Source organism: Phyllopteryx taeniolatus, chromosome 5 (genome assembly GCF_024500385.1).
Source record: "Phyllopteryx taeniolatus isolate TA_2022b chromosome 5, UOR_Ptae_1.2, whole genome shotgun sequence".
In the NCBI taxonomy this organism is placed as follows: domain Eukaryota; kingdom Metazoa; phylum Chordata; class Actinopteri; order Syngnathiformes; family Syngnathidae; genus Phyllopteryx; species Phyllopteryx taeniolatus.
In genome coordinates this window covers 1559047-1582944 of record NC_084506.1, presented here as the reverse complement: position 1 = coordinate 1582944, position 23898 = coordinate 1559047, and the positions used below count along the sequence as shown (strand labels likewise).

Genomic DNA, 23898 nt, shown 5'->3' with positions numbered 1-23898 from the left:
GCAACACGTTCCAAAAAAGCTGGGACAGGGTCATGTTTACCACTGTTACATCACCTTTTCTTTTAACAACATTCAATAAACGTTTGGGAACTGAGGACACTAATTGTTGAAGCTTTGTAGGTGGAATTCTTTCCCATTCTTGCTTGATGTACAGCTTCAGCTGTTCAACAGTCCGGGGTCTCCGTTGTCGTATTTTACGCTTCATAATGCGCCACACATTTTCAATGGGAGACGGGTCTGGACTGCAGGCAGGCCAGTCTAGTAACCACACTCTTTTACTACAAAGCCACACTGTTGTAACACGTGCAGAATATGTTTTGGCATTGTCTTGCTAAAATAAGCAGGGGCGTCCATGAAAAAGATGTTGCTTCGATGGAAGCATATGTTTCTATAAAACCTGTATGTACCTTTCAGCATTAATGGTACCTTCACAGATGTGTAAGTTACCAATGTCATTGGCACTAACACAACCCCATACCATCACAGATGCTGGTGTAGCGATTATGTATGAAATAAGAATTGTGCCTAATTTAGAAGGAAACGAGTTGGAAGCGGCGCCTGCGTCACTTCTGGGTTATCGTTATTTTAAATTACAGTGTTATAAGTCCAGATATTTGGTATGTATGAGAAACTTTGAGTTCCAGACTTCCCATAGGGAGGAAGGAAAAAATGAGGAAAAGCAGGAGGCCAACGAGTTCCCAGACAGGACAGGACGTCTCTCGGGTGTCTCTGTTTGCCAGACGTTCAGAGGGTTCGCGTTGCATCCGCCTCCGTTCCCTCGGACTGAGCTCGGGCCCCCAAGCAGGGTGGCTCGGAGCGCTTGCAGGCGGCTCTGCCTTTTGGTGTTATTTTTCCATTTTAGGATTATTTTGTGGTTTAAAACCAGTGGAATAAAATATTAATTATTGGATTTAAGTTAACGAGCCCATTCCCTCACTCTGCATTGTTCCACGCTCATCCTCTTTCATACCTGTAATGAATGTTTCAAATGTTGTGTGGTGTGGAGAACATTACTATTTTCCATGTGACATTTGTGGGGTGGGGTGAAACATTTCATCTGGTTCAGTTAACATATTTGACGTTAGACATTCAAGTTTGCAGCAATACAGTCACTAGTGGCGTTCATGTACAGTTCTTAAAATATTAACTCTCAGTCGAGTCACAGACTGTCTTATGAACCCATGTCTGTAGTGTCGCAGCAATACAGTCACTAGTGGCCTTCATGTACAGTTCTTAAAATATTAACTCTCAGTCAAGTCACAGACTGTCTTATGAACCCATGTCTGTAGTGTCGTTCCGTTGCCCGTGGGTGTCGCTGTTGCCTGTTCCAATTCCCAAGTGGTGGTACTCAACAGAGGGGAGGCGCCTTTGTTGGTGCGCTCCTTCGACTGGCGGGGAGTTAATTAACTTAGTGTCCGGGGTCGAACTTGGCATCCTTGGGTCTCCGCTTTGAAGCGCCAGGCAGCCGTGATTCACTTAGCGTCGGCATGGCAAAGCAAATGTCCGTCTTGTTTTTAATGGTTTATGGCGTTTATTCGATTAGAGTCTGCCTGTGACGTTGCGTCTCACTAGCAGTTATCATCTACCTCGGCGGGGAGCGGCGGTAGTGCAAGGCTGGGGTGCCGGGTGATCTTTTACGTGGCATGTCCGCTACATATCCCCCCTCCGGCGGCTGGATCCAGCTCGATGGCGGATGTAGGTGACGTCTCGTTGAAAGATGGCACAGGTTGGCAGAAATGTGGGTGATGTCAATCGTCTGAGACGGACGCCCCGCGACCCGTCCTCGGTTAAGCGGTAGAAAATGGATGGATGGACTATATGTTTATATCCTGCTTAACTGAAGTCTATTCCAGCAGTTTTAGAGAGCAAGAGTTGAAGTACACCATGGACTGATTACATGATTACCAGTCAATCATAGGACTGATGCATAGAGACAAGACAAGCGTTCATATTCACATTAACACCTATCCACTGAGTTGGAAAATGTATGTTTCATACTGTATATACCAAATATTACTTCTATTAGTTTATACAACCTTCACATGCTTTATTGTTCCATGTTGTGACTACTAGCTGTTTTTCGATAAAGATAAGTTGAGTGCAGCTGGACAAAGATAATTATTATGCTTTCCTTGTCTTTGTCTCTCTCACTTCTGTATAACTGAGGTGATTGTTTGCTTGGACTTCAGTAAGGGGTGACAACTCGCAAGACTTGTACCTTTTCCTCTTTTTGCAAAGACTTATCTTTTTTTCTTGTTATAAAAACCCACAAAGACATGATTGCTTCCTTACTTACTCTGTCAGAAAAAGATTTGCCTAAACACCACCTAATTCCCAACCTGCATGTTTTTGGACTATGAGTGGAAACCAGAGTACCTGGTGAAAACCCAAAATCCACAGACATCTCAGAGCCAAATGCCTGATGTGTAACCACATGCATAAAATATCCATCCATTTTCCGTGAAGCTTATCCTCACTAGGGCCGCAGGCATGCTGGAGCCTATCTTAGCTATCTTTGGGCAAGAGGCGGGATACACCCTGAACTGGTCACCAGCCAATTGCAGGGCATATATAAACCATTTGAACCCACATTCACACCTACAGGCAATTTAGAGTATTCAATTAAGCTACTATGCATGTTTTTGGGATGTGGTAGGAAACCAGAGAAAGCCCATGCAGGCATGGGGAGAACATTCAAACTCTACACAGGCGAAGCCGGATTAGAACCCGGGTCCTCAGAACTGTGAGACAGATGTGCTAACTCGTCTCCCACCTTGCCACCTTGCACCTGTATAACAGAAGGCAGTGATGATATATCAGAATCAGAATCATCTTTATTTGCCAAGTATGTCCAAAAAACACACAAGAAATGTGTCTCTGGTAGTTGGAGCCGCTCTAGTACGACAACAGACAGTCAATTGACAGAGAACACTTTTGAAACATAAAGACATTGACATTGCTTCACTTGCACAACTAGCAGCATCGGTTCAGATCCTACGCTGCGAATGGCTGTCCGTCTCCATACCTATGTAAATAAAGCAGCTTCTGACCCTGGAAAATGTCTTAGTCTGCCTTATCATTGTGAGGATGAAATTAGTTCATATTCATGTGGATGTGGTGATCAACAGAAAACAGGAATGAAACTGAAAACCCCCCACAAAACTACAAAGCTCATATGTATTCCGACCTTGTCTAGACTGCATCATGAAACCTCTCTCTCTCTCTCTCTTTCTCTCTTTGTCCCTCCTTGTTTTTCCCCTGCATCATCTCTTTGGGATCTCCAGTATCCTTTAGTAAAGCAGCAAAGGTAAACCCCAATCACCTACGTTGGATGTAAACGATAAGGCAAGTAAACAGCTTCATCAAAATTGTTTTATCTCTTTGTCATTAATTAACTTAATAACATTTAAACATGATTGCCAGCTATTCCATTATGAGATAAACGTGTTCAGGAAACTTAATATCTCTGATTAAAAAGATTTAGAGCTAATCTTAATTCCAAAGAGATTTCAAATCAATTGTTTAAATTTAGAGTGTAAGCATCTAAAACTAAAAGATATGCATGTTGAATATTTGACTGTATAACAAAAACGTCGTATTTATCATCATACAAAGTCACTGGAAAAGTAAAAAGCAAGTTGTTGTTTTTTTTTCCACCTGATGTGTGATCCCCAGCTCATACAGTACATGATATGCCTCCTGATGCTAATACTACTAAAGTATACTTTAAAAGTAAATACTAAAGAATCCCCCTGGACATTCTTCACTTGTTAAAGTATTTTACTGGGAACAATAAAAAGGGCTTTAGTCAATTTGTTTCTGCATTGGTTAAAATGTAATAATGGCATTTCAGTGAATATATTAAAATTGTATATTATCAACTTATTTTTAAAAAAATAACAAATTATTAAAACGTTTTCCTAATTTGACATTGATTTTAGCTGCTACAGACTCCGAATACATACAGTACATGTGCATAGACATATTTTGGGGGTGGGGGTTACTGTTTACTCTTACCCCAGGGTTCAGAATCTTTATGAATATGTATTAAAAAAGCCATCTGAACATGACATATCAATGGATACACCTGTTATTGGGCTGGGATAGAGGGCAACTCACTTTTTCACAACTTGATAACTAATTTCTCCACTTCAACTCCATGGTCACTTCTTGAAGAATTCATTATTTTTTTTCAATTAGTCTAAATTGTGTTGAAAAGGAAACACCATTTTAGTTCTAAGAAAGTTTGCTATGTAAACACATTCATGTACAGTATGGTGCCATTTAATGAGTTAAGAGAAATTTGGCATTCTTTTAGTTGAAGGCGAAATGAACATATTAATTGAAATTTTTATTTATTTATTTATTTATTATTATTATTATTTTTTTGTCAACCTTGATAGTAGTATAGGAAAGTGTTGTCATTTGGCAGGGCACTCTCATCCAATCCATAACTGCGTCACTGCAGTACTAGACATCAATCTCAGAAAAGCACTGCTTCTGCATCCTGGTCAAATCGTCTTTTGCAGATGAGAACTTCTTTCTTTACTAAATTGTGTGATTTTGAATCAATGTACTGTGTGATCCACAATACTGGTGGTAAAGGAAAACCGTAACAACACAGTGAACATGATGTTGATACATTCAGTCAAAGCAAGAATTTCACTCATTCACTTCATTCATTAGCTGATTAGCACTGACTTTGATGTACTAGCTATAAATCACTGCCACATTTGCACTTGTGCGGTTCTTAGCATATTAATCATTTAGACAACAATGACTGTGCAGGTATTCATGGTGCCACTTTTAATTATCTACCATGCACTCAGTTTCTCTCATCATTTAGGTCTTAAGCGGGGATTGATTGATCATGGGAGGACCTTGAGTCATGGTTAGATAGTCCATGGCAAAGTGACTGTTCTCACGTAAAACGTGTTGCCCCCTCAAACAGGAAGTTTATATACCGTAGTCGTAAGCACACACATTCTTTGAATGTGCAAGCTGTGTGTGATTCAAAATTGGTCATAACAAACATTGTGGTGAAATAACCAGGTTTAGTTTGCCGCTTCCATTAACACTTCCAATTCAATACTTGAGACCCCAAGTTTGCTTTGCTTGCTCTGCTCCCCCAAATTTTCCATGGTAAAAACCAATCAGAGCTACATAAAGCATAAAATAATAGGGCAGTCTCCCCTACTTTTATACCTGTTGCCAATTGTGAAACAATCTTAGTATATCACACACAACTAACACAGCATGCAATCTGTTAGAGTGAACATGCAATTTAGCAGCCGCTTTTTGGGATGTCAGCGAACAGGTCCTATGAGGTCCATAGTGCTCAATTAGAGAAGTACCGTATTTTCACGACCCTAAGGCACACTTAAAAGTCTTAAATATACTCCAAAATGGTCGGGGTGCCTTCTAATGCCTTGTGTATGCAACGAGTTCCAACATCTATAAATGTTGTTGTGTGATGAGCGCTCCGCTTGACTTTTTTTTGACCGCTTGACCGACTGGGAGCATTTTCTGCCGACATGCTGCTTATACAGAGGAAAAGCGGACGTGGCTGAGGACAGCATGTGGACGTAAAGGGGGAAGGGTGTGTTAAGGAGGACGCTAAAGCCACGTCCCCAGTAGGTATATAGCGCCCCGGGTGTGCATTGTGCAAAACAATATCGGTTTGGCTAAGGACCCCCGAAAATGGCACCTATGAAGAGACACGCTTACGAAGCACAGTTTAAACTGCAATCTATCAGTTACGCGGAGGAACGTGGGAATCGAGCAGCCGCGAGAGAATTCAAGATCAACAAATCCATGGTTCGCAAGAGGAGGAAGCAGGAAAACGAGCTTCACCAAGTCAAGAAGATGAAGCTAGGTTCCATGGAAAAAAAGAAAAACAAAACGCGGAAACAAGGCGAGGTGGCCCGAGTTGGACTAAGGACCCCCAAAAGTGGCACCTACGAAGAGACACGCTTACGAAGCACAGTTTAAACTGCAAGCTATTAGTTACGTGAAGGAACATGGGAATCGAGCAGCCGTGAGAGAATTCAAGATCAACAAATCCATGGTTCGCAAGTGGAGGAAGCAGGAAAACGAGCTTCGCCAAGTCAAGAAGACGAAGCTGAGTTTCCGTGGAAAAAAAAGACAAAACAAAATGCGGAAACAAGGCGAGGTGGCCCGAGTTGGAAGACAAACTCGAGCAATGGATTAATGAGCAAAGAACAGCCGGGAGAAGCGTCTCTACAGACACCATTCGACTGAGTGCAATAACTCTGCCATGTGCAGCAAGTGAGAAAGCTTGTCATCATTCCGGGAGGATTGACTAAGGAACTCCAACCGCTGGACATCCGTGTAAACAAGGCATTCAAAGTGAAGTTGCGAGCGGCGTGGAAGCGATGGATGACAGATGGCGAACACAGCTTTACTAAGACTAGGAGGCAGCACCGGGCAAGTTACGCCACAATTTGTGAATGGTTTGTGGATGCTTGGGCTAACGTGTCTGCTTGCACTGTTTTTTCGAGCTTTCGTAAAAGCCGGCATCATTTCTGAGGAGCCGCACGGCAACGAGACTGACTCGAACAATGACGAGAGGGAACCTGCCGTGTTTGATTGAGAACCTGCCCAACTGTTCATTTCGGATACAGAAGATGAGGACTTTGATGGATTTGTGGGTGAGGATTGATCAAAATATAACGTGAGTACATTGTTAAATTCTTCAATAAAGTACAATCGAACTCAGTTTTGCTCCCACTGCCTTTTTAAAAACATTGTTTTAGCGTGCATGCATGCTACCGTATGTTTTAAGATAGCATATGTTTTATGATGCCTGCGCCCAATAATCCGGTGTGCCTTATGTATGTGTTAAATAGAGAAATAGACCCCATAACTGAGAGTGCGCCTTTTAATAACGTGCGCCCTATGGTCGTGAAAATACGGTAGCTTGGCTGTCTGGAACCTTCGTTACCACTGGTGGACACTGGCCAACAATTAAGGACACCGCAAGCTGAATATGCAGATTTTCAGCTAAAAGCAAAAATCTGAGTGTGGTTAAGGCATTTGTTCAAGACAGTGAATGTAAAACAGGTGACTCACATCGTGTTTCTTACCTATAAAAAAGGGAAAAAAATAGAGGGTATGTTTGCAGAAAAACGAGGCTCTGGCTAGTGACAAAAGCAAATACCTTGGTGATTTTTTTTTTTAAAGCAAAAAATATTCAAAGCTACCTGGCCTTGTGTGAAAAAAAGTGAGGGAAGGACAGTACAAGATAGGACAAGACAATTAGGAAATAAGCAATCAATTACTGTATGTTGCAGCAGGCAGCCAATCATATTGGAGCGGGTTTTAACTGTTTTTGGTCCCGTTCGGCTGTTAGGTCAAGCAGAATGGAGGATCTGTATCCCTTTTATGCCAGAACAGTTTTACTGTGTCACAGTGTAGTTTCTAAGCTGCTGCTGTGGTTTCTTGGTATTATAATGGATATTTATACAGAATCAAAGACGATCAGTCGAACAGAACAATGTTTCTCGAGTGGGGTGAGAAAAGAAGACAAAAGACAAAGCACTAATTGTAAACAAAATGAGAAAAGTAAATCATTATACATATAGAACAATGAAACATAAGATATGAGTGTTGTGTGGGGCAGTTGTGCTACACCCTGTGAGGGAAGGACAGAAGAAGAAGTATGCAGGACAAGGGTCGTGAACCCGGCTGTACAACTGAAGTGTGGTGGGAAAGAGTATGTAAATTATAAAAGTCTATAGGAGGTGAGTGTGAGTGAGGGGATACCCAAACAATTCGCATATTCATTAGTTATTTGTTGCAATAAGTGAGTGGCCCCACACCCAGCGAAAAAGTCCCAGGGTTGTCTGCCTGTGGACACATGCAAGTGAATTGACACCGTTTCGCATGCACAATGACTGACAGAAGTGTCCCGTAATTGCTGTGCCTGCACCGTGGAAGCTAAGGACCCCACCCAATCAATTGAGAGGTGGGAGCAGGGGGGGGGGGTGCAGTGCTGCCAGCTACTGCTGCCTAACAGGCAAATCCCTCCCACCCAAGACCCACCGTCCCCCAGAGATGGGTGTATGTGGTGCATTAAAAGACACACGGGGATGAGTGTGTGTGATGCATTAAAATCCAGGGGGGCAGGCAGGGTGGGGGTGCAGGGTGCCCGGACTGGGAAACAGCACTGACGTGCTGAAACCCCGTCCGACACCCGCACCCTTCCGACCCCATACCAGTCCCACAAGAACCCCTGGATATGTATGTGTGCCCAGATGTGCATAGTGAGAAAAATATATACAGTGAGTGGTGGGAGCGTGCGCTAAGTGAGTGATTAAGAAGCATGACTCCTGCAGGTCAACCACAGACGAAGAGGGCCGCCCCGCGCAGCCCAGCAGCACCGACCCCAGATTCTCCCCCACACTCCAGCCAGTACCCACTCCCGCCCCCGAGTGTGGGAGGTGGACCCCCCCCCTGAACCAGGCAGGCACGAAAACTCCACAGCTCCCACAAGAAGAGGAAGAGGTGACCGCAGCGGGATGCAAGGAATGGAGAGAAGAGGAGGAAGCAGGCCTGTGTAGTGACAGGGGGCCCCACCGCCCCCACCAGTAGCCAGAGTGTGGGACTCAGGCGGACGCCAGCTGGCAAGAGTCTACATTTAGCATATTGAGGAAGTGTGACCAGCTATCTAGGTATATATGTAATATATTTTATCGTTCTGATGATATTTTTTCTAACGCAATATATTCTATGATGAGATTTAGTTATTGATTGATGTTAATAGCTTGTTTTTCCAATTTAATAGAATTGTTTTCTTAGCGGTAGCTAACGCGACGAATAATGATTGTGAATATTTATTAGCGAGGTCGATTATGCTTAAGTCACCAAGTATGTACAATCTTGGGGAAAATGGAATCATCCATCCATCCATTTTCTACCGCCTATCTACGTCTCTCAGCTGGCCTGGGAACGCTTCGGGATCCCACCGGAAGAGCTGGATGAAGTGGCTGGGGAGAGGGAAGTCTGGGCGTCCCTGCTAAAGATACTGCCCCCGCGACCCGACCTCGGAAAGTGGAATCCTGAAATTCAAAATATAAGAGTTTCTGGGTAACCGAAGACCAAAAGCATTGAACTGGTGTGCATACCCATATAGCATGAAAATAGGTGACTGGGGTATTTTTGGTGCATTGCGTGCATATATTCGATGGAGAGAAGCGCATTTTAGTGTACTGAGTAAAGTGTGTTCGATGGAGTACTTTATATTGTATAAGCTGTAAATTTGTGTTTTATGTCATTCTAAACGTATTGTTACATATCTGTATCCAGTAGTGGACATGGAAAGGTCTTCTTCCCATTTAGTGATTGGTAAGTGCATTGATTTAGTGCCTGAAATTAGTTTATAAACTTTTGAGAGATTTCTTTTACTTTGCGGAAGAAGCTTCACTATTTGCTTGACAAACTCCGGCAGTCCGAGGGTACTCTGGAGTGTTGGTATTGTATTGAAGAAAGTTTCCGCCTGTTATTTGGAATTCTTGGAACATTTCTCACGTGTCCTAAAAACATTATTGTTTACAATTCCATGTTGTTCCCATGTGCTAAAATGAAGGGGCATATTATTAATTTCGAAATCTGGATCATGCCAGATTGGGGCGAGCATACTGGGAGCTAATTAAGATCCTGTCGATTCTAAACTTTTCCACCAAGCCATTAAGGTGGATGCGATTATTGGGTTCTTGAAGCATTTATGGCATTTAATACTTGTGGAAATAAATAGGAGTTTTGGGAGCATGATGTTGTTGCAGTCTATTTGTTCCAATTCTAGCCAAGAATGATACTCCTCATTGTGGTGCAACCATTTTGTGAGGTATTGTAATTGGTTAGCTAAATAATGGTGTTTAAAGTTGGGAGCATTTTGGCCTCTCTCTGAAAATTTAGTACAGTAGAATCTAATGTTTGAAACCATTTAAATGTGGGTTTAAATGGAATCATTGAGAAGAAATAATTCATTTGAGGTAAGGTTTTCATTTTTATTGTGGCTATTCTTCCCAGTAGTGATTTTGGCAAGTTATTCCAGCGTCTTAAGTCAGCTGAGAGTTTTTCCTGAAGTGGTGTGTCGTTTAGATTGGTTAGCTCTGTACGTTTTGGTGAAATATTAATACCTAAATACTTAATATTTCCTATAGGAATGGGGTAATCTGGGATTTGTCCATGAGTTTGCCGTTATTGGTAGTATTGTTGATTTTGTCCAGTTGATAGAGTAATCTGATATTTGTGAAAATTTTTTAATGAGATTGAAGACAGCCTGAAGAGAAGACTTGGGTTCCTATAAATGAGATTGAAGGCAGCCTGAAGAGAAGACTTGGGTTCCTATAAATAAAGAAGAATATCATCAGCATAGAGATTTAGTTTGTGTTCTGTCACGAGCGAGCAGATACCTTAAATATTAGCATTCTGACGTATAGCGGCAGCAACAGGTTTGATGAATATTGCAAATAGCATTGGTGAGAGTGGACATCCTTGTCTGGTTCCTTTTTTGTAAAGTAAAACTTTGTGAAGTAATCCTATTTGTGGTGACTGTTGCTTTCGGCGAGTTGTATAATGTTGCTATCCAATGTATAAATGAGTCTCCAAAGCCAAATTTGTGAAGTACTACAAACCTAATTCCAATGAAGTTGTGTTAGAATACAATGATTCGCAAATCATCTTCAACCTATATTTAATTGAATACACTACAAAGAGAAGATATTTAATGTTCAAACAAATGAACATTGTTTTTAGCAAATAATCATTAACTTAGAATTTTATGGCTGCAACACGTTCCAAAAAAGATGGGACAGGGTCATGTTTACCACTGTGTTACATCACCTTTTCTTTTAACAACATTCAATAAACGTTTGGGAACTGAGGACACTAATTGTTGAAGCTTTGTAAGTGGAATTCTTTCCCATTCTTGCTTGATGTACAGCTTCAGCTGTTCAACAGTACGGGATCTCTGTTGTCGTATTTTACACTTCATAATGCGCCACACATTTTCAATGGGAGACAGGTCTGGACTGCATGCAGGCCAGTCTAGGATCCGCACTCTTTTACGACGAAGCCACGCTGTTGTAACACTTGCAGAATGAGGTTTGGCATTGTCTTGCTGAAATAAGCAGGGGCGTCCATGAAAAAGACCTTGCTTGGATGGCAGCATATGTTTCTCCAAAACCTGTATGTACCTTTCAGCATAAATGGTGCCTTCACAGATGTGTAAGTTACCCATGCCATTGGCACTAACACAGCCCCCATACCATCACAGATGCTGGCTTTTGAACTTTGCATCTTTGGCCCGGACACGATGTCCACAATTTCCAAAAACTATTTGAAATGTGGGCTCGTTGGAACACAGAACACTTTTCCACTTTGCAACAGTCCATCTTAGATGAGCTTGGGCCCAGAGAAGCCGGTGGCGTTTCTGGGTGTTGTTGCTAAATGGCTTTTGCTTTGCATAGTAGAGTTTCAAGTTGCACTTACGGATGTAGCGCCGAACTGTATTTACTGACATTGGTTTTCTGAAGTGTTCCTTTTCCCATGTGGTGATATCCTTTACACATTGATGTCGGCTTTTGATGCAGTGGCGCCTGAGGGATCGACGGTCACGGGCATTCAATGTTGGTTTTCGGCCTTGCCGCTTACATGCAGTGATTTCTCCAGATTCTCTGAACCTTTTGATGATATTATGGACCGTAGATGATGAAATTCCTAAATTCCTTGCAATTTTACATTGAGGAACATTGTCCTTAAACTGTTTGACTATTTTCTACTATTTAGACTTGTTCACAAAGAGGTGAACCTCGCCCCATCTTTGCTTGTGAATGACTGAGCAATTCAGGGAAGCTCCTTTTATACCCAATCATGGCACCCACCTGTTCCCAATTAGCCTTTTCACCTGTGGGATGTTTGATGAGCATTCCTCAGCTTTCTCAGTCTTTTTTGCCACCTGACCCAGCTTTTTTGAACTGAAATATCACACAGCCATAAGTATTCTGATCCTTCGCTCAGTATTTAGTAGAAGCACCCTTTTGAGCTAATACAGCCATCAGTCTTTTTGGGAATGAGGCAACACACCTGGATTTGGGGATCATCTGCCATTCCTCCTTGCATATCCTGTCCAGTTCTGTCAGGTTGGATGATGAACGTTGGTGGACAGCCATTTTCAGGTCTCTCCAGAGATGCTCAATTGGGGTTAAGTCATGGCTCTGGCTGGGCCATTCAAGAACAGTCACAGAGTTGTTCTGAAGCCACTCTCTTACTTTAGCGGTGTGCTTAGGGTCATTGCCTTGTTGGAAGGTGAACCTTCGGCCCAGTCTGAGGTCCTGAGCACTCTGGAAAAGGTTTTCATCCAGGATATTCCTGTACTTGGCCGCATTCATCTTTCCTTCGATTGCAACCAGTCTCCTTGTCCCTGCAGCTGAAAAACACACCCACAGCATGATGCTGCCACCACCATACTTCACTGTTGGGACTGTATTGGACAGGTGATGAGCAGTGCCTGGTTTTCTACACACATACCACTTAGAATTCAAGGCCCAAAACCCTTTTCATCAACATTTTCATTTAATCTCTTTTCATCTCATCAGACCCGAGAATCTTACTCCTCACCATCTTGGAGTCCTTCAGGTGTATTTTTTTTAGCAAACTCCATGCGGGCTTTCATGTGTCTTGCACTGAGGAGAGGCTTCTGTCGGCTCACTCTGCCATAAATCCCCGATTGGTGGAGGGCTGCAGTGATGGTTGACTTTCTAAGAACTTTCTCCCATCTGCCGACTGCATCTCTGGAGCACAGCCACAGTGATCCTTCAGTTCTTCTTTCCCTCTCTCACCAAGGCTCGTCTTCCCCGATTGCGCAGTTTGGCCGGACGGCCAGCTCTAGGAAGGGTTCTGGTCGTCCCAAACGTCTTCCATTTCAGAATTATGGAGGCCACTGTGCTCTTACGAACCTTAAGTGCAGCAGAATTATTTCTGTAACCTTGGTCAGATATAGGCCTTGCCACAATTCTGTCTCTGAGCTCTTCAGGCAGTTCATTTGACCTCATGATTCTCATTTGGTCTGACATGCACTGTGAGGCGTAAGGTATTACATAGACAGGTGTGTGGCTTTCCTAATCAAGTCCAATCAGTTGTCATGGGTGTGTGTTCCGGTTTTCGTCTTCCCCCTGTTTCATACACACCTGCTCCTGAGAGCATCTTCACCACCTGTGCCTCGTTCAGCCTAATTACACCTTGTATTTAACCTCGTGTCTCATTCTTTCTCATCGCCAGTTCGTTGTACCTTGTCGTCGTGTTCCAGCATTCCTTGTTCCACATCAAAGACTCACAGTAAGACTTGACCCTGTTCCGATTATCGACCTCGCCTTTTTGCCTCATGTTTTTGGATACTGTTGCCTTTTTTGGATTGTCTGCCTGTGTACCGATCTCTGCCTGTATATTAAGCCTCTCTTTTTTTAAACTCTCCATTTGTTTTGGAGTCGTGCATTTTTGGGTCCTATCCTCTGTTCCGTTCATGACAGAACGAACTGGCCATAACATGGACCTAGCAGACTCCGACCCGGCGCGCAAAGCCCTTCAAGCGCAGGGTCAACGCCTCTCGAAGCAGGCTGAAAAGCTTGCTGCCCTCCACCTTCATCTAGAGGGACTGTCACAGCATCAGGACAATATGATGAGACAAGTGGCCTCACAGTTTGAAGTTCTAAGGAATATGCTTCAGAAGAAGGATCCAGCTGGCGCAGCACCCGATGCCGCCACTGTACTAACGTTTCCAGGTGAAGCAGTCACCATGCAGCCACCTGCCACCTCCGGTGCTGTCTGCCCACAGCTCTCTCGAACTGAGAGGTTCTCTGGAGATTCTGGGACTATTAAGCCGTTCATCACTCAGTGCGAACTCCACATTGAGTTGCAGGCAGCTGCTTTCCCCACCGAGCGTGCAAAAATCGCTTTCGTCATTTCCCACCTGACTGGTCGTGCGGAGGCGTGGGCTACTGCTGAATGGAGCCGCAATTCCGCCGCGTGTTATTCGTGGGCTTTTTTCGTAAAGACTATGGAGCAATTTTTTTCTGTTTTCCACACCAGATCGTGAGGCAGCTCGCGCCCTTGTCACCTTAGAACAAGGCAAGCGCAGGGTGTCAGATTTTGCGATTGAGTTTTGCATTCTAGCAGCTGAGAGTTAGTGGAATAATAGGGCGCTACTCGATGCATTTTGTCAAGGACTATACCCCGCCGTAGAGGATCATTTGGTCCCACTAGACCTGCCGACCAACTTGGACACTCTCATCGCTCTCGCCGTAAAGATCGACAAGAGGCTTTTTGATCGCGAGTCGGACGTAGTTCGGCGGAGGGCTGCGTCACCGCGCACTTGGAGGCCGAGCCTCGGTGACCAGCCAAACCAAGGCAGATCCCCTGTTTCCGGTCTCAACCCACTGGCTAGCGTCACCACGGATGAACCCATGCAACTGGGCAGGTTCCGTCTCTCCCCTGAGGAACGTCAACGCCGGCTGAGGAAAGGCGGTGCTTCTACTGCGGGCAGTCAAGGTTGCCGGTGCCTTTAGCAAAGGCACGGGAGAGGTGAGTCTGAATTTCATTAAGGAAGACCCTGCCCGGGTTCTTCCTAAAGTGACACTATGTTCCCCTGATCAAGAAATTCATATTTATTGACTCTGGTTCTGACGCAAACTTACTCAACTCCCTCCTCGTTAGACGTATGCACCTTAGAACCTTTCAAATAAAACGCCACTGCAACACCTATGCTGCAGATGGCAGTTTAATGGGCAAGATCACTCACCGCACCCAAACACTCACATTGACATTTCCTGATTCTCACTCGGAACGCATTAGTTTTCATGTTTTCGACGCCTTGAATCATGACCTTTTTTTAGGGAACCCATGGTTGAAATTAAATAACCCCCACATTGACTGGTCCTCTGGGCAGGTTATGTCATGGGGCAGCAATTGCGCCCAGAACTGTTTCAAGCCTCCATGTGATGTTCAGGGCTATGTTTCAAATGACAATCCACAGACCCCATCTGGGGATCTTGACTTATCTCAAGTGCCCTCCTGTTACCAGGACATTAAATCTGTTTTTTCCAAGTCCAAGGCCAAATCCCTTCCACCCCACAGACCTTATGACTGTGCTGTTGACTTGCTGCCTGGAACCACACCCCCACGAGGGAGGTTATTCTCTCTTTAGAGAGAACACAAGGCTATGAAGGAGTATGTGGATGAATCACTGGCAGCCGGGATTATTTGGCCATCTTCATCCCCTGCGGGAGTCGGATTTTTCTTTGTAGACAAGAACGACAAGACTCTGTGACCCTGTATCGATTACCGGGGTCCACACTAACCGGACTGTATGTCACCCAGGCATTGCCAAGACTCAATCTGTGGTCGAACAGCACTTTTGGTGGCCCAATGTTAGAAGGGATGTCACCAATTCATCTGGGTTTCACCCTGAAACCAACGGCCAAACCAAGAGGCTGAATCAGGACCTGGAGACGGGGCTCCGATGTCTTGCTTCACAGGAGCGACGATCCTGGTCTCAGAAACTGGTTTGGGTCGAATTCTCTCACAATTCCCTCCCCTCTGCTTCCACTGGTCTATCGCCTTTTCACGTTGTGCATGGTTACCAACCATCTCTATTTCCTGCCATAGCCCCAGAGTCCACAGTTCCAGCGGCATTGACCTTGGTGAGACGCTGCAGGAGGACCTGGGAGCGAGCTCGCCAGATGCTGCTGCACCAGGGACGGTCCTACAAAACTGCTGCTGACTGTCGGAGGACACCGGCCCCGAGCTACAAAGTGGGTCAGCGAGTTTGGCTCTCCACCAAGCATATTCCACTCCGGGTAGAGTCCCGGAAGCTCGCTCCCAGGTTCGTTGGGCCCTTCCCCATCACTAAGATCATCAACCCTGTCACCGTGAAGCTTAGGTTCCCAAGGTCGATGCGGGTCCACCCTGCTTTTCATGTCAGCCTGCTCAAGCCAGCCCGGGTGTCCCCTCTGGTCCCACCTTCCAGGCCCCCCCTCCCCCCCGTTTCGTGGATGGGGGCCCTGTCTTCACTGTGAGGCGGCTGTTGTCGTCTCGTCGGAGGGTGAGGGGGTTTCAATATCTGGTGGACTGGGAGGGCTACGGGCCTGAGGAACGTTCATTTACCGTCTGCATTTACCGTGGACGACTCACTCATTCGGTACTTCCACATTGCGCATCCAGGGGCTCCGGGGCCAGCTGTTAAGGGGGGGGGGGGGGGGGGGGGTACTGTCATGGGTGTGTGTTCCGGTTTTTGTCTTCCCCCTGTTTCATACACACCTGCTCCTGAGAGCATCTTCACCACCTGTGCCTCGTTCAGCCTAATTACACCTTGCATTTAACCTTGTGTCTCATTCTTTCTCATCGCCAGTTCGTTGTACCTTGTCGTCGTGTTCCAGCATTCCTTGTTTCCTCGTCAAAGACTCACAGTAAGACTAGACCCTGTGCCGTTTATTGACCTCGCCTTTTTGCCTCATGTTTTTGGATACTGTTGCCTTTTTTGGATTGCCTGCCTGTGTACCGACCTCTGCCCATATATTAAACCTCTCTTTTTTGAAACTGTCCATTTGTTTTTGAGTCGTGCATGTTTGGGTCCTATCCTCTGTTCTGTTCATGACATCAGTACATTCAAACACAGCTGGACTCCAATGACGGTGTTGAACCATCTCAAGAATGATCAGAAGAAATTGACACCACCCGAGTTAAATATCACACACAGCAAAGGGTCTGAATACTTGTGGCTGTGTTATATTTCAGTTTTCTCTTTTAATAAATCTGCAAAAATTTCAACCATTCCTTGTTTTTCTGTCAATATGGGGTGCTGTGTGTACACTGAGTAAAAAAAGAAATTAACTTAAAGGATTTTAGAAAGTGGCTCCAATATAACAAAGAGTGAAAAATTTAAGGGGCTCTGAATACTTTGCGTACCCACTGTTTGATTTTGAATAGCCCATTTTATGCATACTACATTGCGTAATGTGATCTATGCATTACTTTGAACTGGATTAGCTGTAAATTACTGCTTTTGTCATTGTGAATATATTTCTACAGATTTGTGCCCAGTAATCATTGTCAGTAGACACTGAGAGGTCTTTTTCATTTGCATCATCTTTTACCTCATCGGTAAATGTATTGAATTAGCACTTGAGATTAATTTGTATACTTTTGAAAGGAGTTCTTTGTTTTGTGAGAGTAGTTCTACTATTATCTGAACAAAAACAGGTAGTTCTACAGTATTCACGTCTGTTGAGAATCTTTTTCGGATTGTTGTTCTTACTTTATAGTATTGAAGGAAGTTACCACCTCTAACTTGAAATTCTTGGAATAAGGTTTCACGTGACCTGAATGCATTATTTTTGAATAAGTTATGTATTCGGTCAATTCCACTTTGTTCCCATGTGCTGAAGTAAAAGGGGTATTTTGTTAATCTCAAAATCGGGATTGTGCCAGATTGGCGAGGAATGATATGGTGCTGACTGTGATTGCGTGGTTTCTGGACTTTTCCACCAAGCTGTTAAAGTGGCTGCAATAATCGGATTCTTAAAACAATTGTGGCATCTGAGACTCTTTCTGAAGGGCAGCTACGCTGATTCTATTTTTCTTATTTTTAGAATGAAATTTTCAAAAGCTTTTTCTGCATCGAGTGATAAGACAATAGTTTATTAGTATTACGCTGAGAATATACTTATTAAGTTTATTGGTCGCCTGTCATTGTTGGTGGAGCTCCGTCATTTAATAAAACCTGTTTGGTCACAATGTATTATTGACGGGATAATTTTATCTAGTCTGTTGGCTAAAGCCTTAAAAATTATTTTGATGTCCGTATTAATTCGTGACAGCGGTCGGTAATATGCTGAACGAGTGGGGTCTTTCCCTGTTTTCATTAGTAGTTTTATTGTGGCTGTATTCATATGGCTTCTCATTAGACCTTTAGCTTTTATCCCTATCACCATTCTGAAAAATAGTGGTTATATAGACCCAAAATGTTTATAGAACTCTGTGGAAAACCCATCATTGCCTGAAGCTCTACCTGTTGGCGTGTCATTTAAGGCCTTATGTAACTCTGCGAGGGTTAATGCGGTGTCTAAAAACTCTTTACTTTCTGAAGTTAATTGAGGGATGTTTAGGTTATTGAAAAAGGTTTCAATGTCGGTTTTATTCGGTTTATTGTGGGATGAATATAAGCTACTGTAATAGTTGTAGAATATATCATTAATATCCTGTAGTGATTGAGTAAATTTGCTATTTGAATCTTGTATGGTTGTAATTAGGGTTTTTTTTCTTTGTTTGGGTGTTGGGTGTTGTCTATTTTGGGCAACTGAGTTATTTGTAAGAAAGTAGTCAATTCTAGAGAAGGAGCGGTGTACTGCAGAAAAGAAAGTGTATTCCCTTTTTTATTCTCCCTATGTCGGCAAGTCCGAAATTGTGCATATGTTCATCTAATATTTGGGAAGACTGTGATTGTTTTGAATTTTTTTAATTTGAGCGGTCTATGGTTAAGGGCTATATTACAGTCGCCACCTATAATAATTGTTGAATTAGCTGACAAATTGGTCAGATGTGAAAAAAGTGTGTGAATAAAAGCTGGATCATCAATATTAGGGGCGTACACATTAATGTGTGTGATTTGTTAAATATACTGAGTGAACAATTATGTATTGACCATCTGGGTCAATTATTGCATATAAAGTAGTCTATTATGAATTAATATTGAGAATCCTCGTTGTCTGCTGTTAAAGCTATCTGCAAAGGTCTGACTGAGATTTTAATCTGAAAGGTAATTTTCTTCAGATTTTGACAAATGGCTTTTCCAGTATGATGAAGAGATGTTTTTAATTTTGTGATGTAATCCATAATCTAAATTTGTTGCCTGTGAAAGAATGCCATTTACATTCCATGAAACAAAAGTTATACTTGTGATATTAATGATAAGTGTACAATTGTTATAAATCACAGGTGTCAAACTGGTGGCCTGGGGGCCAGATCCGGCCCGCCACATCATTTTATGTGGCCCGCAAAAGCAAATCAAAATTGCTCATTGTGTTCTGGTGTAATACCATTCAGATATTTCCAAGCATTGTTTTGTTACCAATCCCCCTTTGAAAAGAAATATAATAGTTGAAAAACATGTTTTTATAGGCTTCTGATTTCAAAACTGGTTATTCATCAATGTGTTGTGTATACTGTATGTAATTAGAATATATGTGGTAATCTTTCATTTATATGGGTTCACAGTCGTAGCGGCCCTCCGAGGGAAGACATAACTACGATGTGGCCAGTGACAAAAAAGAGTTTGACACCCCTGTTATAAGTAAATGTGGGACAATCTCTGTGAGTGTATCATTTATACATGTGTGGGAAAGATAGATAACTCTCATAAATATTATAAATCTAATGGGTACTTTCTTACTGTGTAGCTGGTCATATGAAGTTGTGATAGAAGGTATTATGTATTGAATGTGTTGTATATGAGTTCAGCATAGCCAAAACATGGAAACGGAAGAGAAGGGAATATATCACGACTTATAGATACAAGCACAAGTAGCATGCAAATACATACATATGTGTACGGTGGGGGAAGGGAGGGGGGAGTGATCATTCGGTAAGTGTGTGTGTGTGTCTGGGGGGGGGCATAAAGAAGGGAAAAGAAAGTACCATAGAGAAAGATAAGTAAAAAGAAAACAAGGACTATGGCCCATGTCAGTGAGTGGAAGGTGCAATAGGTCGTCCGTTAGGGACAAAATTGATGAGGTTCGCGAACAGTTTCGTAACAAATTAAGTTTGGTGGCACTGTATATGTTTCTCTGTTTTTCCTCAAAACAACATGTAAACGTCACAGAGCAGTATGGGGAAAAAAACGTGAGCCTTTGGATTTGATCACTGGTGGAGCTTGCTTTGGCAGCAATAACCTCAACCAAACGTTTCCTATAGTTGCAGATAAGAGCTACAATGGTCAAGAATTTTGCACCATTCCTCTTTTTGAAACTGTTTCAGTTTCAACAATATTCTTGGGATGTTTGGTTTGAATTGCTATATACTGTATATAAAAAAAATAATAATATTCTGCTTTTGCACCACCACCAACCCAACCTTTGCTTGAATAGCTCTGGTAACAGTACAATTGACTGTTTTCCAGCAAGGAAAGATTGTAGGGTAAACTTGATCAGGCTACTAGAGTTACTTCAAGCGCTCAGATTTGTGTCCCGGCTTCTCACTGTCCAATGGATAAATCCTTGAGTAAAACACTCACCCCCCATTTGCTACTGCTTCATCAATGTTTGAATGAGGTATTTACTTTTCTTCCATGGCTGCTTGCGAACATCATTGGGTAAAGGATAAATGGACTCCACTAACAGTATAAAGCCCTTTATCAAAACCATCACACTGCTCAAAGCGCTTAACAAAGCCTCACATTTACCGGTCGCGTACACATTAATACACCAATGGGTGCCTGCTGCCAGGATAGGCTCTCCACTGGGACCAAATTAGGGTTCAGTGTCTTGGGAAGATAAGGACAAGGACACTTCGACATGCTGACAGTCACAACCGGGATTCAAACCGGCGACCTTTTGGTCACTGCACGACCCACTCTACCAACTGATCCACAGCCGCCCATTGGGTGAATAAGGTACAAGTATTATTGTAAAAGAGTTTTGAGTACACTGATGGTATAATTTTACCATTGCTATCTGGCCTTAACAACTACAGACCGAATGCTTTTAGAGATTAACAGAAAATGAAATTGGGGTTTTCATTTTCATTTGTATGTCATCTTCACACAGACTGACTGTTCGGTTGACAAGCAGACTGATGACACTGATTTAATCCTTACCACCAGCTTTGTACTGCTCTGCCAGTGTACCACTGATATTAAGGATCCATCCCCTGTTCTGCATGTGTGTGCTTGGCTGCATAAACTGCTTCCTGCTTCAAATGATGGAGTGAATCCAAAGCATGTCAAAGCAATCGTGTTATTGGGACAGAATAGGAGGTGATTGCGCTCTGTTTGATTTCACAAATATTAAATTTATTGTTTCAAGGGTGACCAAGGGACATACTGTCTGCTTTATTTGATGGTGTTTAACCCAAAAATGAAATAAAATAAGAATGGTTTGTGTAGATGGATTGTTGGACATACAGAAATAGTTCAATAATTCAAACTGCCAAATGGATATACATAGCGTGCTTTACTTTTCGTTTTCGCTTTTTGTGTCCTGCAAAATTTATTTAAAAAAAGGTAACAGCCTCAACAAGGGATCTTCAGAGAAGAATGTGAGAACAAAATATGAATATACACTGGAAGTTAGCGGCACGGTGGCCGACTGGTTAGAGCGTCAGCCTCACAGTTCTGAGGACCCGGGTTCAATCCCCGGCCCCGCCTGTGTGGAGTTTGCATGTTCTCCCCGTGCCTGCGTGGGTTTTCTCCGGGTACTCCGGTTTCCTCCCACATCCCAAAAACATGCATGAATTGGAGACTCTAAATTGCCCGTAGGCATGACTGTGAGTGCGAATGGTTGTTTTGTTCCTATGTGCCCTGCGATTGGCTGGCAACCAGTTCAGGTTGTACCCCGCCTCCTGCCCGATGACAGCTGGGATAGGCTCCAGCACGCCCGCGACCCTAGTGAGGAGAAGCGGCTCAGAAAATGGATGGATGGATGGAAGTTATGTGAAATACTCAGACTCACCTTCAAAGCAGTATCAATTCAATGTGCCCTATATTTGCCACAGTGCAAATAAGAATTTAATGAGAGAATAGCAGCAGTTTGAAAGAGCTCTAACTACAACTGTAACACCACCTAACCAACAACTCCATGGGGATGAAAGCGTAGCTCATTTTGGTCTGTTTGGCCCTTGGGGGATGCAGAAAGTAAATAGTCTGACTTAATTTTGATCAATAATTATCCTGGTCCTTACTGCAGAGTGTAACATACAAACACAAGGACTGTTCTTTCATCATACACACTCCATAATCATTTCAGCTACTTCCGTTAGACAGGCACATCTTTGTGTAATATATATTTTCTGTCAACTTCATTTGAGGCACACTGGACACATGCCTTACATTCTGATAAAGGTTCGCCCATATGTTTTATGCGGTGAGGTATATCTATACAGTATACTGATAATATACTTTTTTTTAATGCCAAATGAAATAATATTTATCCATAAAACAAAAACCAAAATTTAAAAAAAAAAAAAAAAACAGCATCAACCTCACGTTTATTTTTTATTAAAAAACTATCAAACAATTACTATATTTAGTTGGGTGTAGTGTACAGGAACAAAATGAAAAAAAATTGCAGCATTTTAATAGAAAAAGTCTCATTATGAACACACAATGGTGTATATTTTTTGCTATTATGTAAAACACTTTTGCCTCCCAAAGGGGCAGCACGGTGGATGACTGGTTAGCATAGTTCTGAGGATTGGGGTTCAAACCCCGCCTGTGTGGAGTTTGCATGTTCTCCCCGTGCCTGCGTGGGTTTTCTCCGGGCACTCTGATTTCCTCCCACATCCCAAAAACATGAGTGGTAGGTTGATTGAAGACTCTAAATTGCCCGTAGGTGTGAATGTGAGTGCGAATGGTTGTTTGTTTATGTGTGCCCTGCGATTGGCTGGCGACCGGTTCAGGGTGTACCACGCCTCTCGCCCGAAGATAGCTGGGATAGGCTCCAGCACGCCCCCGACCCCGAGTGAGGATAAGCGGTACAGAAAATGGATGGATGGATGGATGCCTCCCAAAGGCAAAGTACACAGCAGTCACGTCATATCTGGATGTGAGTGTGTGTGTTTGTGTGTGTGTATTTCATACTGCCGTGAACATACTTCTAATTAGCACACAATAGTTTTTCCTGTTCATACTCTCTGTGGTGAAGATTCCGCACCCTTTCACACACATGCACACTTTGCTGGAGAAGCATTAGAAGCACGAATGCAACAACAGCACTGACCTTATTGTTGCCATTGTGACATACTGTATTTGTGTATGCCTACCCAAAACGTTTAAGATGCATGCGCATGTCATCTTTTTTTAATTTTTTTTTTAAAGATTTTCAAATCGATATCTGTGTTGTCTCCAAAAGAGGCACTTTTTCAAAGGCTATTTGTACAGCCAGAATGCCAATGCTTTTATTTGTGTCGTAAAATTAGCCCCTTTGTGGTAAATGAGGCCCATCGATTCCAAAATATCATACCTTTTAACTCTATCTTTATGACAACACTGGAGAGCAATGTTTCACTTAGGACTGCCAAGAGAACCTGTGGCTGTTACTATCAAGAGGGACATTTGACTAAATTGTCATTCAACTATAAGAAAGTTGATGGAAAATGATGAATGCCTAATTAATCAATAGATTATTTTCATTAATGTTAGTGTTTTTTTTTTAAGAGACAGGATCAACTATCACTGAATTATTATCCTATTGTGTTACCATTACCATGTTGAGCGAAATCAACTTCCCATAGAGTAGATCAATGGCACGTCGTTCTTCTTTAGACCATAAACGGTGCTTCTGCTGGTTACCTAATGTGTGAGGTGGTTATGATACAGCACAGCAGTATTGTCAGGCCTTGTTTGGAGGTCTGTGCTTACTGAGTGTCATTCTCATATGTTGTAAAACAAATACAAAAAAAGGATGTAAGCAATTTTCTATCAATAGACACAGAGGAGAAATGGTCTTATATCTGTTCAAATCTGCAGGACTTTCCCATCAATGTGCAGAAAGCATCTCACACTAAGTCAACACATCTGTCACTGGGCAGCCCCACTCGCTTACTCCACCTCCTCCTCTATTCATCCCTCCCTGCTTCCATCCATCCCCCTCCCACAAGCCACCCATCTGC

General features: G+C 42.9%; 1 protein-coding gene across 1 annotated transcript in view; it reads left to right on the top strand.

The window, feature by feature from the left end:
• The first annotated feature begins 4471 nt into the window (after window positions 1-4471).
• The window catches only part of LOC133478123 (synaptic vesicle glycoprotein 2B-like), an 87177-nt gene continuing 67750 nt past the window's right edge, over window positions 4472-23898 (top strand). Inside the window, exon 1 of the mRNA XM_061773754.1 lies at window positions 4472-6694. The gene's annotated coding sequence lies outside the window, so the exon portion shown is untranslated. The remainder of the gene's footprint in view (window positions 6695-23898) is intronic.